Source organism: Phalangium opilio, unplaced genomic scaffold, assembly GCF_054372755.1.
Source record: "Phalangium opilio isolate 3A_F unplaced genomic scaffold, DU_Popi_V2 ptg000087l_1, whole genome shotgun sequence".
Taxonomy (NCBI): Eukaryota; Metazoa; Arthropoda; class Arachnida; order Opiliones; family Phalangiidae; genus Phalangium; species Phalangium opilio.
In genome coordinates this window covers 1,751,293-1,767,604 of record NW_028324192.1, presented here as the reverse complement: position 1 = coordinate 1,767,604, position 16,312 = coordinate 1,751,293, and the positions used below count along the sequence as shown (strand labels likewise).

General features: G+C 47.7%; 3 non-coding genes across 3 annotated transcripts; all 3 read left to right on the top strand.

The window, feature by feature from the left end:
• Positions 1-5,812: 5,812 nt before the first annotated feature.
• Positions 5,813-5,885, top strand: TRNAD-GUC (transfer RNA aspartic acid (anticodon GUC)). The gene has a single exon. It is a non-coding gene; the product is annotated as a tRNA-Asp (tRNA).
• A 3,307-nt stretch (positions 5,886-9,192) lies between these two features.
• Positions 9,193-9,265, top strand: TRNAD-GUC (transfer RNA aspartic acid (anticodon GUC)). Its single transcript has one exon. It is a non-coding gene; the product is annotated as a tRNA-Asp (tRNA).
• A 5,068-nt stretch (positions 9,266-14,333) lies between these two features.
• TRNAD-GUC (transfer RNA aspartic acid (anticodon GUC)) lies at positions 14,334-14,406 on the top strand. The gene has a single exon. It is a non-coding gene; the product is annotated as a tRNA-Asp (tRNA).
• The last annotated feature ends 1,906 nt before the right edge of the window (positions 14,407-16,312 follow it).

Here is a 16,312-nt window from a genome sequence, read left to right as displayed (position 1 = left end):
CCGGGAGAGGTGTTGTGAGGTCTCAGATGTAGCGTGAAAAGTCAAACTTTTTCCATAATACGTGATAACCATTTATTTTCTGATCTTTCGTGGCTCAATGGTTAGCGCGTTCGGCTGTTAACCAATAGCTTGGTGGTTCGAGCCCTACCGGGAGCGGTGTTTTTGGATCTCAAATGTAACGTAAATAGCCAAAGTTTTTCTACAATACCTGACGACCATTTAATTTTTGGGCTTCCGTGGCGCAATGGTTAGTGCGTTCAGCTGTTAACCGAAAGGTTGGTGGTTCGAGCCCAAACGAGAGAGGATTTGTGGGGTCTCAGATGTAGCGTGAAAAGTCGTAACTTTTCAACAATACCTGACAACCATTTAATTTTTGGGCGTCCGTGGCGCAATGGCTAGCGCGTTCGGCTGTTAACCGAAAGGTTGGTGGTTCGAGCCCATCCGGGAGCGGTGTTGTGACGTCTCAGATGTTACGTAAAATGTCAGATTTTTTCCACAATACCTGACGAACATTTAATTTTTGGGCTTCCGTGGCGCAGTAATTAGCGCCTCCAGCTCTTAATCGAAAGGTTGGTGGTTTGAGCCCACCCGGAAGAGGTGTTGTGGGGTCTCAGATGTAGCGTGAAAAGTCAAACTTTTTCCATAATACGTGATAACCATTTATTTTCTGATCTTTCGTGGCTCAATGGTTAGCGCGTTCGGCTGTCAATCGAAAGGTTGGTGGTTGGAGCCCATCCGGGAGCGGTGTTGTGAGGTCTAGGATGTGAAGTAAAAAGTCAAAGTTTTACCTCAATACCTGACGAAAATTTAATTTTTGGGCTTCAGTGGCGCAATGGTCAGCGCGTTCGGCTGTTAACCGAAAGGTTGGTGGTTCGAGCCCATCCGGGAGCGGTGTTGTGACGTCTCAGATGTTACGTAAAATGTCAGATTTTTTCCACAATACCTGACGAGCATATAATTTTTGGGCTTCCGTGGCGCAATGGTTAGCGCGTTCAGCTGTTAATCGAAAGGTTGGTAGTTCGAGCCCACCCGGGAGAGGTGTTGTGAGGTCTCAGATGTAGCGTGAAAAGTCAAACTTTTTCCATAATACGTGATAACCATTCATTTTCTGATCTTTCGTGGCTCAATGGTTAGCGCGTTCGGCTGTTAACCAAAAGGTTGGTGGTTCGAGCCCACCCGGGAGCGGTGTTTTGGGATCTCAAATGTAACGTAAATTGCCAAAGTTTTTCCACAATACCTGACGACCATTTAATTTTTGGGCCTCAGTGGCGCAATGGTTAGCGCGTTCAGCTGTTAACCGAAAGGTTGGTGGTTCGAGCCCACCCGGGAGAGGTGTTGTGGGGTCTCAAATGTAACGTAGAAAGCCAAAGTCTTTCCACAATGCCTGACAACCGTTTAATTTCTGAGCTTCCGTGGCTCAATGGTTAGCGCGTTCAGCTGTTAACCAATAGGTTGGTTGTTCGAGCCCACCCGGGAGCGGTGTTGTGTGATCTCAAATGTAACGTAGAAAGCCAAAGTTTTTGCACAATACCTGACGACCATTTAATTTTTGGGCTTCCGTGGCGCAATGGTTAGCGCGTTCGGCTGTTAACCAATAGGTTGGTGGTTCTAGCCCATCCGGGAGCGGTGTTGTGATGTCTCAGATGTAACGTAAAATGTCTCAGTTTTTCCACAATACCTGACGAACATTTAATTTTTGGGCTTCCTTGGCGCAATGGTTAGCGCGTTCAGCTGTTAATCGAAAGGTTGGTGGTTCGAGCCCACCCGGAAGAGGTGTTATGTGATCTCAAATGTAACGTAGAAAGCCAAAGTTTTTCCACAATACCTGACGACCATTTAATTTCTGAGCTTCAGTGGCGCAATGGTGAGCGCGTTCAGCTGTTAACCGAAATGTTGGTGGTTCGAGCCCTCCCGGGAGCGGTGTTGTGACGTCTCAGATGTAACGTAAAATGTCAGAGTTTTTCCACAATACCTGACGTGCATTTAATTTTTGGGCTTCCGTGGCGCAATGGTTAGCGCGTTCAGCTGTTAATCGAAAGGTTGGTGGTTCAAGCCCACCCGGGAGAGGTGTTGTGAGGTCTCAGATGTAGCGTGAAAAGTCAAACTTTTTCCATAATACGTGATAACCATTTATTTTCTGTTCTTTCGTGGCTCAATGGTTAGCGCGTTCGGCTGTTAACCAATAGCTTGGTGGTTCGAGCCCACCCGGGAGCGGTGTTTTTGGATCTCAAATGTAACGTAAATAGCCAAAGTTTTGCCGCAATACCTGACGACCATTTTTTTTGGGCGTCCGTGGCGCAATGGTTAGCGCGTTCGGCTGTTAACCGAAAGGTTGGTGGTTCGAGCCCATCCGGGAGCGGTGTTGTGAGGTCTCAGATGTGAAGTAAAAAGCCAAAGTTTTTCCACAATACCTGACAACCGTTTAATTTCTGAGTTTCCGTGGCTCAATGGTTAGCGCGTTCAGCTGTTAACCAATAGGTTGGTGGTTCGAGCCCACCCGGGAGCGGTGTTGTGTGATCTCAAGTGTAACGTAGAAAGCCAAAGTTTTTCCACAATACCTGACGACCATTTAATTTTTGGGCTTCCGTGGCGCAATGGTTAGCGCGTTCGGCTGTTAACCAATAGGTTGGTGGTTCGAGCCCATCCGGGAGCGGTGTTGTGAGGTCTCAGATGTGACGTAAAAAGTCAAGGTTTTTACACAATACCTGAGGAGCATTTAATTTTTGGGCTTCCGTGGCACAATGGTTACCGCGTTCAGCTGTTAATCGAAAGGTTGGTGGTTCGAGCCCACCCGGGAGAGGTGTTGTGGGGTCTCAAATGTAACGTAGAAAGCCAAAGTTTTTCCACAATACCTGACAACAATTTAATTTCTGAGCTTCCGTGGCTCAATGGTTAGCGCGTTCGGCTGTTAACCGAAATGTTGGTGGTTGGAGCCCATCCGGGAGCGGTGTTGTGAGGTCTAGGATGTGAAGTAAAAAGTCAAAGTTTTACCTCAATACCTGACGAAAATTTAATTTTTGGGCTTCAGTGGCGCAATGGTCAGCGCGTTCGGCTGTTAACCGAAAGGTTGGTGGTTCGAGCCCATCCGGGAGCGGTGTTGTGACGTCTCAGATGTTACGTAAAATGTCAGATTTTTTCCACAATACCTGACGAGCATATAATTTTTGGGCTTCCGTGGCGCAATGGTTAGCGCGTTCAGCTGTTAATCGAAAGGTTGGTAGTTCGAGCCCACCCGGGAGAGGTGTTGTGAGGTCTCAGATGTAGCGTGAAAAGTCAAACTTTTTCCATAATACGTGATAACCATTTATTTTCTGATCTTTCGTGGCTCAATGGTTAGCGCGTTCGGCTGTTAACCAAAAGGTTGGTGGTTCGAGCCCACCCGGGAGCGGTGTTTTGGGATCTCAAATGTAACGTAAATTGCCAAAGTTTTTCCACAATACCTGACGACCATTTAATTTTTGGGCCTCAGTGGCGCAATGGTTAGCGCGTTCAGCTGTTAACCGAAAGGTTGGTGGTTCGAGCCCACCCGGGAGAGGTGTTGTGGGGTCTCAAATGTAACGTAGAAAGCCAAAGTCTTTCCACAATGCCTGACAACCGTTTAATTTCTGAGCTTCCGTGGCTCAATGGTTAGCGCGTTCAGCTGTTAACCAATAGGTTGGTTGTTCGAGCCCACCCGGGAGCGGTGTTGTGTGATCTCAAATGTAACGTAGAAAGCCAAAGTTTTTGCACAATACCTGACGACCATTTAATTTTTGGGCTTCCGTGGCGCAATGGTTAGCGCGTTCGGCTGTTAACCAATAGGTTGGTGGTTCTAGCCCATCCGGGAGCGGTGTTGTGATGTCTCAGATGTAACGTAAAATGTCTCAGTTTTTCCACAATACCTGACGAACATTTAATTTTTGGGCTTCCTTGGCGCAATGGTTAGCGCGTTCAGCTGTTAATCGAAAGGTTGGTGGTTCGAGCCCACCCGGAAGAGGTGTTATGTGATCTCAAATGTAACGTAGAAAGCCAAAGTTTTTCCACAATACCTGACGACCATTTAATTTCTGAGCTTCAGTGGCGCAATGGTGAGCGCGTTCAGCTGTTAACCGAAATGTTGGTGGTTCGAGCCCTCCCGGGAGCGGTGTTGTGACGTCTCAGATGTAACGTAAAATGTCAGAGTTTTTCCACAATACCTGACGTGCATTTAATTTTTGGGCTTCCGTGGCGCAATGGTTAGCGCGTTCAGCTGTTAATCGAAAGGTTGGTGGTTCAAGCCCACCCGGGAGAGGTGTTGTGAGGTCTCAGATGTAGCGTGAAAAGTCAAACTTTTTCCATAATACGTGATAACCATTTATTTTCTGTTCTTTCGTGGCTCAATGGTTAGCGCGTTCGGCTGTTAACCAATAGCTTGGTGGTTCGAGCCCACCCGGGAGCGGTGTTTTTGGATCTCAAATGTAACGTAAATAGCCAAAGTTTTGCCGCAATACCTGACGACCATTTTTTTTGGGCGTCCGTGGCGCAATGGTTAGCGCGTTCGGCTGTTAACCGAAAGGTTGGTGGTTCGAGCCCATCCGGGAGCGGTGTTGTGAGGTCTCAGATGTGAAGTAAAAAGCCAAAGTTTTTCCACAATACCTGACAACCGTTTAATTTCTGAGTTTCCGTGGCTCAATGGTTAGCGCGTTCAGCTGTTAACCAATAGGTTGGTGGTTCGAGCCCACCCGGGAGCGGTGTTGTGTGATCTCAAGTGTAACGTAGAAAGCCAAAGTTTTTCCACAATACCTGACGACCATTTAATTTTTGGGCTTCCGTGGCGCAATGGTTAGCGCGTTCGGCTGTTAACCAATAGGTTGGTGGTTCGAGCCCATCCGGGAGCGGTGTTGTGAGGTCTCAGATGTGACGTAAAAAGTCAAGGTTTTTACACAATACCTGAGGAGCATTTAATTTTTGGGCTTCCGTGGCACAATGGTTACCGCGTTCAGCTGTTAATCGAAAGGTTGGTGGTTCGAGCCCACCCGGGAGAGGTGTTGTGGGGTCTCAAATGTAACGTAGAAAGCCAAAGTTTTTCCACAATACCTGACAACAATTTAATTTCTGAGCTTCCGTGGCTCAATGGTTAGCGCGTTCGGCTGTTAACCGAAATGTTGGTGGTTCGAGCCCATCCGGGAGCGGTGTTGTGAGGCCTCAGATGTGAAGTAAAAAGTCAAAGTTTTACCTCAATACCTGACGAAAATTTAATTTTTGGGCTTCAGTGGCGCAATGGTTAGCGCGTTCGGCTATTAACCAATAGGTTGGTGGTTCGAGCCCATCCGGGAGAAGTGTTGTGACGTCTCAGATGTAACGTAAAATGTCGGAGTTTTTCCACAATACCTGACGAACATTTAATTTTTGGGCTTCAGTGGCGCAATGGTCAGCGCGTTCAGCTGTTAACCGAAAGGTTGGTGGTTCGAGCCCAAACGAGAGAGGTTTTGTGGGGTCTCAGATGTAGCTTGAAAAGTCGTAACTTTTCAACAATACCTGACAACCATTTAATTTCTGAGCTTCCGTGGCTCAATGGTTAGCGCGTTCGGCTGTTAACCAATAGGTTGGAGGTGCTAGCCCATCCGGGAGCGGTGTTGTGATGTCTCAGATGTAACGTAAAATGTCAGAGTTTTTCCACAATACCTGACGAACATTTAATTTTTGGGCTTCCGTGGCGCAATGGTTAGCGCGTTCAGCTGTTAATCGAAAGGTTGGTGGTTCGAGCCCACCCGGAAGAGGTGTTGTGGGGTCTCAGATGTAGCGTAAAAAGTCAAAACTTTTCCACAATACGTGACAACCATTTAATTTCTGAGCTTCCGTGGCTCAATGGTTAGCGCGTTCGGCTGTCAATCGAAAGGTTGGTGGTTGGAGCCCATCCGGGAGCGGTGTTGTGAGGTCTAGGATGTGAAGTAAAAAGTCAAAGTTTTACCTCAATACCTGACGAAAATTTAATTTTTGGGCTTCAGTGGCGCAATGGTCAGCGCGTTCAGCTGTTAACCGAAAGGTTGGTGGTTCGAGCCCTCCCGGGAGCGGTGTTGTGACGTCTCAGATGTAACGTAAAATGTCAGAGTTTTTCCACAATACCTGACGAGCATATAATTTTTGGGCTTCCGTGGCGCAATGGTTAGCGCGTTCAGCTGTTAATCGAAAGGTTGGTAGTTCGAGCCCACCCGGGAGAGGTGTTGTGAGGTCTCAGATGTAGCGTGAAAAGTCAAACTTTTTCCATAATACGACATAACCATTTATTTTCTGATCTTTCGTGGCTCAATGGTTAGCGCGTTCGGCTGTTAACCAATAGCTTGGTGGTTCGAGCCCACCCGGGAGCGGTGTTTTTGGATCTCAAATGTGACGTAAATAGCCAAAGTTTTTCTACAATACCTGACGACCATTTAATTTTTGGGCTTCCGTGGCGCAATGGTTAGTGCGTTCAGCTGTTAACCGAAAGGTTGGTGGTTCGAGCCCAAACGAGAGAGGATTTGTGGGGTCTCAGATGTAGCGTGAAAAGTCGTAACTTTTCAACAATACCTGACAACCATTTAATTTTTGGGCGTCCGTGGCGCAATGGCTAGCGCGTTCGGCTGTTAACCGAAAGGTTGGTGGTTCGAGCCCATCCGGGAGCGGTGTTGTGACGTCTCAGATGTTACGTAAAATGTCAGATTTTTTCCACAATACCTGACGAACATTTAATTTTTGGGCTTCCGTGGCGCAGTAATTAGCGCGTCCAGCTCTTAATCGAAAGGTTGGTGGTTTGAGCCCACCCGGAAGAGGTGTTGTGGGGTCTCAGATGTAGCGTTAAAAGTCAAAACGTTTCCACAATACGTGACAACCATTTAATTTCTGATCATCCGTGGCTCAATGGTTAGCGCGTTCGGCTGTTAACCAATAGGTTGGTGGTTCGAGCCCACCAGGGAGCGGTGTTTTTGGATCTCAAATGAAACGTAAATAGCCAAAGTTTTTCCACAATACCTGACGACCATTTAATTTTTGGGCGTCCGTGGCGAATGGTTAGCGCGTTCGGCTGTTAACCGAAAGGTTGGTGGTTCGAGCCCATCCGGGAGCGGTGTTGTGAGGTCTCAGATGAGAAGTAAAAAGTCAAGGTTTTACCTCAATACCTGACGAAAATTTAATTTTTGGGCTTCAGTGGCGCAATGGTCAGCGCGTTCAGCTGTTAACCGAAAGGATGGTGGTTCGAGCCCTCTCGGGAGCGGTGTTGTGACGTCTCAGATGTAACGTAAAATGTCAGAGTTTTTCCACAACACCAGACGAACATTTAACTTTTGGGCTTCCGTGGCGCAATGGTTAGCGCGTTCGGCTGTTAACCAATAGGTTGGTGGTTCGAGCCCATCCGGGAGCGGTGTTGTGAGGTCTCAGATGTGACGTAAATAGTCAAGGTTTTTACACAATACCTGACGAGCATTTAACTTTTGGGCTTCCGTGGCGCAATGGTTAGCGCGTTCGGCTGTTAACCAATAGGTTGGTGGTTCTAGCCCATCCGGGAGCGGTGTTGTGATGTCTCAGATGTAACGTAAAATGTCTCAGTTTTTCCACAATACCTGACGAACATTTAATTTTTGGGCTTCCTTGGCGCAATGGTTAGCGCGTTCAGCTGTTAATCGAAAGGTTGGTGGTTCGAGCCCACCCGGAAGAGGTGTTATGTGATCTCAAATGTAACGTAGAAAGCCAAAGTTTTTCCACAATACCTGACGACCATTTAATTTCTGAGCTTCAGTGGCGCAATGGTCAGCGCGTTCAGCTGTTAACCGAAATGTTGGTGGTTCGAGCCCTCCCGGGAGCGGTGTTGTGACGTCTCAGATGTAACGTAAAATGTCAGAGTTTTTCCACAATACCTGACGTGCATTTAATTTTTGGGCTTCCGTGGCGCAATGGTTAGCGCGTTCAGCTGTTAATCGAAAGGTTGGTGGTTCGAGCCCATCCGGGAGCGGTGTTGTGAGGTCTCAGATGAGAAGTAAAAAGTCAAGGTTTTACCTCAATACCTGACGAAAATTTAATTTTTGGGCTTCAGTGGCGCAATGGTCAGCGCGTTCAGCTGTTAACCGAAAGGATCGTGGTTCGAGCCCTCTCGGGAGCGGTGTTGTGACGTCTCAGATGTAACGTAAAATGTCAGAGTTTTTCCACAACACCAGACGAACATTTAACTTTTGGGCTTCCGTGGCGCAATGGTTAGCGCGTTCGGCTGTTAACCAATAGGTTGGTGGTTCGAGCCCATCCGGGAGCGGTGTTGTGAGGTCTCAGATGTGACGTAAATAGTCAAGGTTTTTACACAATACCTGACGAGCATTTAACTTTTGGGCTTCCGTGGCGCAATGGTTAGCGCGTTCGGCTGTTAACCAATAGGTTGGTGGTTCGAGCCCATCCGGGAGCGGTGTTGTGAGGTCTCAGATGTGACGTAAAAAGTCAAGGTTTTTACACAATACCTGAGGAGCATTTAATTTTTGGGCTTCCGTGGCACAATGGTTACCGCGTTCAGCTGTTAATCGAAAGGTTGGTGGTTCGAGCTCACCCGGGAGAGGTGTTGTGGGGTCTCAAATGTAACGTAGAAAGCCAAAGTTTTACCACAATACCTGACAACAATTTAATTTTTGGGCTTCAGTGGCGCAATGGTTAGCGCGTTCGGCTATTAACCAATAGGTTGGTGGTTCGAGCCCATCCGGGAGAAGTGTTGTGACGTCTCAGATGTAACGTAAAATGTCGGAGTTTTTCCACAATACCTGACGAACATTTAATTTTTGGGCTTCAGTGGCGCAATGGTCAGCGCGTTCAGCTGTTAACCGAAAGGTTGGTGGTTCGAGCCCAAACGAGAGAGGTTTTGTGGGGTCTCAGATGTAGCTTGAAAAGTCGTAACTTTTCAACAATACCTGACAACCATTTAATTTCTGAGCTTCCGTGGCTCAATGGTTAGCGCGTTCGGCTGTTAACCAATAGGTTGGAGGTGCTAGCCCATCCGGGAGCGGTGTTGTGATGTCTCAGATGTAACGTAAAATGTCAGAGTTTTTCCACAATACCTGACGAACATTTAATTTTTGGGCTTCCGTGGCGCAATGGTTAGCGCGTTCAGCTGTTAATCGAAAGGTTGGTGGTTCGAGCCCACCCGGAAGAGGTGTTGTGGGGTCTCAGATGTAGCGTAAAAAGTCAAAACTTTTCCACAATACGTGACAACCATTAAATTTCTGAGCTTCCGTGGCTCAATGGTTAGCGCGTTCGGCTGTCAATCGAAAGGTTGGTGGTTGGAGCCCATCCGGGAGCGGTGTTGTGAGGTCTAGGATGTGAAGTAAAAAGTCAAAGTTTTACCTCAATACCTGACGAAAATTTAATTTTTGGGCTTCAGTGGCGCAATGGTCAGCGCGTTCAGCTGTTAACCGAAAGGTTGGTGGTTCGAGCCCTCCCGGGAGCGGTGTTGTGACGCCTCAGATGTAACGTAAAATGTCAGAGTTTTTCCACAATACCTGACGAGCATATAATTTTTGGGCTTCCGTGGCGCAATGGTTAGCGCGTTCAGCTGTTAATCGAAAGGTTGGTAGTTCGAGCCCACCCGGGAGAGGTGTTGTGAGGTCTCAGATGTAGCGTGAAAAGTCAAACTTTTTCCATAATACGACATAACCATTTATTTTCTGATCTTTCGTGGCTCAATGGTTAGCGCGTTCGGCTGTTAACCAATAGCTTGGTGGTTCGAGCCCACCCGGGAGCGGTGTTTTTGGATCTCAAATGTAACGTAAATAGCCAAAGTTTTTCTACAATACCTGACGACCATTTAATTTTTGGGCTTCCGTGGCGCAATGGTTAGTGCGTTCAGCTGTTAACCGAAAGGTTGGTGGTTCGAGCCCAAACGAGAGAGGATTTGTGGGGTCTCAGATGTAGCGTGAAAAGTCGTAACTTTTCAACAATACCTGACAACCATTTAATTTTTGGGCGTCCGTGGCGCAATGGCTAGCGCGTTCGGCTGTTAACCGAAAGGTTGGTGGTTCGAGCCCATCCGGGAGCGGTGTTGTGACGTCTCAGATGTTACGTAAAATGTCAGATTTTTTCCACAATACCTGACGAACATTTAATTTTTGGGCTTCCGTGGCGCAGTAATTAGCGCGTCCAGCTCTTAATCGAAAGGTTGGTGGTTTGAGCCCACCCGGAAGAGGTGTTGTGGGGTCTCAGATGTAGCGTTAAAAGTCAAAACTTTTCCACAATACGTGACAACCATTTAATTTCTGATCATCCGTGGCTCAATGGTTAGCGCGTTCGGCTGTTAACCAATAGGTTGGTGGTTCGAGCCCACCCGGGAGCGGTGTTTTTGGATCTCAAATGAAACGTAAATAGCCAAAGTTTTTCCACAATACCTGACGACCATTTAATTTTTGGGCGTCCGTGGCGAATGGTTAGCGCGTTCGGCTGTTAACCGAAAGGTTGGTGGTTCGAGCCCATCCGGGAGCGGTGTTGTGAGGTCTCAGATGAGAAGTAAAAAGTCAAGGTTTTACCTCAATACCTGACGAAAATTTAATTTTTGGGCTTCAGTGGCGCAATGGTCAGCGCGTTCAGCTGTTAACCGAAAGGATGGTGGTTCGAGCCCTCTCGGGAGCGGTGTTGTGACGTCTCAGATGTAACGTAAAATGTCAGAGTTTTTCCACAACACCAGACGAACATTTAACTTTTGGGCTTCCGTGGCGCAATGGTTAGCGCGTTCGGCTGTTAACCAATAGGTTGGTGGTTCGAGCCCATCCGGGAGCGGTGTTGTGAGGTCTCAGATGTGACGTAAGAAGTCAAGGTTTTTACACAATACCTGACGAGCATTTAATTTTTGGGATTCCGTGGCGCAATGGTTAGCGCGTTCAGCTGTTAATCGAAAGGTTGGTGGTTCGAGCCCACCCGGGAGAGGTGTTGTGGGGTCTCAAATGTAACGTAGAAAGCCAAAGTTTTTCCACAACACCTGACAACCATTTAATTTCTGAGCATCCGTGGCTCAATGGTTAGCGCGTTCGGCTGTTAACCAATAGGTTGGTGGTTCGAGCCCATCCGGGAGCGGTGTTGTGAGGTCTCAGATGTGACGTAAATAGTCAAGGTTTTTACACAATACCTGACGAGCATTTAACTTTTGGGCTTCCGTGGCGCAATGGTTAGCGCGTTCGGCTGTTAACCAATAGGTTGGTGGTTCGAGCCCATCCGGGAGCGGTGTTGTGAGGTCTCAGATGTGACGTAAGAAGTCAAGGTTTTTACACAATACCTGACGAGCATTTAATTTTTGGGATTCCGTGGCGCAATGGTTAGCGCGTTCAGCTGTTAATCGAAAGGTTGGTGGTTCGAGCCCACCCGGGAGAGGTGTTGTGGGGTCTCAAATGTAACGTAGAAAGTCAAAGTTTTTCCACAACACCTGACAACCATTTAATTTCTGAGCATCCGTGGCTCAATGGTTAGCGCGTTCGGCTGTTAACCAATAGGTTGGTGGTTCGAGCCCATCCGGGAGCGGTGTTGTGAGGTCTCAGATGTGACGTAAATAGTCAAGGTTTTTACACAATACCTGACGAGCATTTAACTTTTGGGCTTCCGTGGCGCAATGGTTAGCGCGTTCGGCTGTTAACCAATAGGTTGGTGGTTCGAGCCCATCCGGGAGCGGTGTTGTGAGGTCTCAGATGTGACGTAAAAAGTCAAGTTTTTTGCACAATACCTGACGAGCATTTAGGTTTTGGGCTTCCGTGGCGCAATGGTTAGCGCGTTCGGCTGTTAAGCAATAGGTTGGTGGTTCGAGCCCATCCGGGAGCGGTGTTGTGAGGTCTCAGATGTGACGTAAAAAGTCAAGGTTTTTACACAATACCTGACGAGCATTTAAATTTTGGGCTTCCTTGGCGCAATGGTTAGCGCGTTCGGCTGTTAACCAATAGGTTGGTGGTTCGAGCCCACCCGGGAGCGGTGTTGTGTGATCTCAAATGTAACGTAGAAAGCCAAAATTTTTCCACAATACCTGACGACCATTTAATTTTTGGGCTTCCGTGGCGCAATGGTTAGCACGTTCGGCTGTTAACCAATAGGTTGGTGGTTCGAGCCCATCCGGGAGCGGTGTTGTGAGGTCTCAGATGTGACGTTAAAAGTCAAGGTTTTCCACAATACCTGACAACCATTTAATTTCTGAGCTTCCGTGGCTCAATGGTTAGCGCGTTCGGCTGTTAACCAATAGGTTGGTGGTTCGAGCCCACCCGGGAGCGGTGTTGTGAGATCTGAAATGTAACGTAGAAAGCCAAAGTTTTTGCACAATAAATGACGACCATTTAACTTTTGGGCTTCCGTGGCGCAATGGTTAGCGCGTTCGGCTGTTAACCAATAGGTTGGTGGTTCGACCCCATCCGGGAGCGGTGTTGTGAGGTCTCAGATGTGACGTAAAAAGTCAAGGTTTTTACATAATACCTGACGAGCATTTAACTTTTGGGCTTCCGTGGCGCAATGGTTAGCGCGTTCGGCTGTTAACCAATAGGTTGGTGGTTCGAGCCCACCCGGGAGCGGTGTTGTGTGATCTCAAATGTAACGTAGAAAGCCAAAGTTTTTCCACAATACCTGACGACCATTTAATTTTTGGGCTTCCGTGGCGCAATGGTTAGCGCGTTCAGCTGCTATTCAAAAGACTGGTGGTTTGAGCTCTCCCGGGAGCGGTGTTGTGACGTCTCAAATGTAACATAAAATGTCAGAGTTTTTCCACAATACCTGTCGAACATTGAATTTTTGGGCTTCCGTGGCGCAATGGTTAGCGCGTTCAGCTGTAATCGAGAGGTTGGTGGTAGGAGCCCACCCGGGAGAGGTGTTGTGGGGTCTCAGATGTAGCGTAAAAAGTCAAAACTTTTCCACAATACGTGACAACCATTTAATTTCTGGGTTTCCGTGGCTCAATGATTAGCGCGTTCGGCTGTTAACCAATAGGTTGGTGGTTCGAGCCCACCCGGGAGCGGTGTTTTTGGATCTCAAATGAAACGTAAATAGCCAAAGTTTTTCCACAATACCTGACGACCATTTAATTTTTGGGCGTCCGTGGCGAATGGTTAGCGCGTTCGGCTGTTAACCGAAAGGTTGGTGGTTCGAGCCCATCCGGGAGCGGTGTTGTGAGGTCTCAGATGAGAAGTAAAAAGTCAAGGTTTTACCTCAATACCTGACGAAAATTTAATTTTTGGGCTTCAGTGGCGCAATGGTCAGCGCGTTCAGCTGTTAACCGAAAGGATGGTGGTTCGAGCCCTCTCGGGAGCGGTGTTGTGACGTCTCAGATGTAACGTAAAATGTCAGAGTTTTTCCACAACACCAGACGAACATTTAACTTTTGGGCTTCCGTGGCGCAATGGTTAGCGCGTTCGGCTGTTAACCAATAGGTTGGTGGTTCGAGCCCATCCGGGAGCGGTGTTGTGAGGTCTCAGATGTGACGTAAATAGTCAAGGTTTTTACACAATACCTGACGAGCATTTAACTTTTGGGCTTCCGTGGCGCAATGGTTAGCGCGTTCGGCTGTTAACCAATAGGTTGGTGGTTCGAGCCCATCCGGGAGCGGTGTTGTGAGGTCTCAGATGTGACGTAAAAAGTCAAGGTTTTTACACAATACCTGAGGAGCATTTAATTTTTGGGCTTCCGTGGCACAATGGTTACCGCGTTCAGCTGTTAATCGAAAGGTTGGTGGTTCGAGCCCACCCGGGAGAGGTGTTGTGGGGTCTCAAATGTAACGTAGAAAGCCAAAGTTTTACCACAATACCTGACAACAATTTAATTTTTGGGCTTCAGTGGCGCAATGGTTAGCGCGTTCGGCTATTAACCAATAGGTTGGTGGTTCGAGCCCATCCGGGAGAAGTGTTGTGACGTCTCAGATGTAACGTAAAATGTCGGAGTTTTTCCACAATACCTGACGAACATTTAATTTTTGGGCTTCAGTGGCGCAATGGTCAGCGCGTTCAGCTGTTAACCGAAAGGTTGGTGGTTCGAGCCCAAACGAGAGAGGTTTTGTGGGGTCTCAGATGTAGCTTGAAAAGTCGTAACTTTTCAACAATACCTGACAACCATTTAATTTCTGAGCTTCCGTGGCTCAATGGTTAGCGCGTTCGGCTGTTAACCAATAGGTTGGAGGTGCTAGCCCATCCGGGAGCGGTGTTGTGATGTCTCAGATGTAACGTAAAATGTCAGAGTTTTTCCACAATACCTGACGAACATTTAATTTTTGGGCTTCCGTGGCGCAATGGTTAGCGCGTTCAGCTGTTAATCGAAAGGTTGGTGGTTCGAGCCCACCCGGAAGAGGTGTTGTGGGGTCTCAGATGTAGCTTAAAAAGTCAAAACTTTTCCACAATACGTGACAACCATTAAATTTCTGAGCTTCCGTGGCTCAATGGTTAGCGCGTTCGGCTGTCAATCGAAAGGTTGGTGGTTGGAGCCCATCCGGGAGCGGTGTTGTGAGGTCTAGGATGTGAAGTAAAAAGTCAAAGTTTTACCTCAATACCTGACGAAAATTTAATTTTTGGGCTTCAGTGGCGCAATGGTCAGCGCGTTCAGCTGTTAACCGAAAGGTTGGTGGTTCGAGCCCTCCCGGGAGCGGTGTTGTGACGTCTCAGATGTAACGTAAAATGTCAGAGTTTTTCCACAATACCTGACGAGCATATAATTTTTGGGCTTCCGTGGCGCAATGGTTAGCGCGTTCAGCTGTTAATCGAAAGGTTGGTAGTTCGAGCCCACCCGGGAGAGGTGTTGTGAGGTCTCAGATGTAGCGTGAAAAGTCAAACTTTTTCCATAATACGACATAACCATTTATTTTCTGATCTTTCGTGGCTCAATGGTTAGCGCGTTCGGCTGTTAACCAATAGCTTGGTGGTTCGAGCCCACCCGGGAGCGGTGTTTTTGGATCTCAAATGTAACGTAAATAGCCAAAGTTTTTCTACAATACCTGACGACCATTTAATTTTTGGGCTTCCGTGGCGCAATGGTTAGTGCGTTCAGCTGTTAACCGAAAGGTTGGTGGTTCGAGCCCAAACGAGAGAGGATTTGTGGGGTCTCAGATGTAGCGTGAAAAGTCGTAACTTTTCAACAATACCTGACAACCATTTAATTTTTGGGCGTCCGTGGCGCAATGGCTAGCGCGTTCGGCTGTTAACCGAAAGGTTGGTGGTTCGAGCCCATCCAGGAGCGGTGTTGTGACGTCTCAGATGTTACGTAAAATGTCAGATTTTTTCCACAATACCTGACGAACATTTAATTTTTGGGCTTCCGTGGCGCAGTAATTAGCGCGTCCAGCTCTTAATCGAAAGGTTGGTGGTTTGAGCCCACCCGGAAGAGGTGTTGTGGGGTCTCAGATGTAGCGTTAAAAGTCAAAACTTTTCCACAATACGTGACAACCATTTAATTTCTGATCATCCGTGGCTCAATGGTTAGCGCGTTCGGCTGTTAACCAATAGGTTGGTGGTTCGAGCCCACCCGGGAGCGGTGTTTTTGGATCTCAAATGAAACGTAAATAGCCAAAGTTTTTCCACAATACCTGACGACCATTTAATTTTTGGGCGTCCGTGGCGAATGGTTAGCGCGTTCGGCTGTTAACCGAAAGGTTGGTGGTTCGAGCCCATCCGGGAGCGGTGTTGTGAGGTCTCAGATGAGAAGTAAAAAGTCAAGGTTTTACCTCAATACCTGACGAAAATTTAATTTTTGGGCTTCAGTGGCGCAATGGTCAGCGCGTTCAGCTGTTAACCGAAAGGATGGTGGTTCGAGCCCTCTCGGGAGCGGTGTTGTGACGTCTCAGATGTAACGTAAAATGTCAGAGTTTTTCCACAACACCAGACGAACATTTAACTTTTGGGCTTCCGTGGCGCAATGGTTAGCGCGTTCGGCTGTTAACCAATAGGTTGGTGGTTCGAGCCCATCCGGGAGCGGTGTTGTGAGGTCTCAGATGTGACGTAAGAAGTCAAGGTTTTTACACAATACCTGACGAGCATTTAATTTTTGGGATTCCGTGGCGCAATGGTTAGCGCGTTCAGCTGTTAATCGAAAGGTTGGTGGTTCGAGCCCACCCGGGAGAGGTGTTGTGGGGTCTCAAATGTAACGTAGAAAGCCAAAGTTTTTCCACAACACCTGACAACCATTTAATTTCTGAGCATCCGTGGCTCAATGGTTAGCGCGTTCGGCTGTTAACCAATAGGTTGGTGGTTCGAGCCCATCCGGGAGCGGTGTTGTGAGGTCTCAGATGTGACGTAAATAGTCAAGGTTTTTACACAATACCTGACGAGCATTTAACTTTTGGGCTTCCGTGGCGCAATGGTTAGCGCGTTCGGCTGTTAACCAATAGGTTGGTGGTTCGAGCCCATCCGGG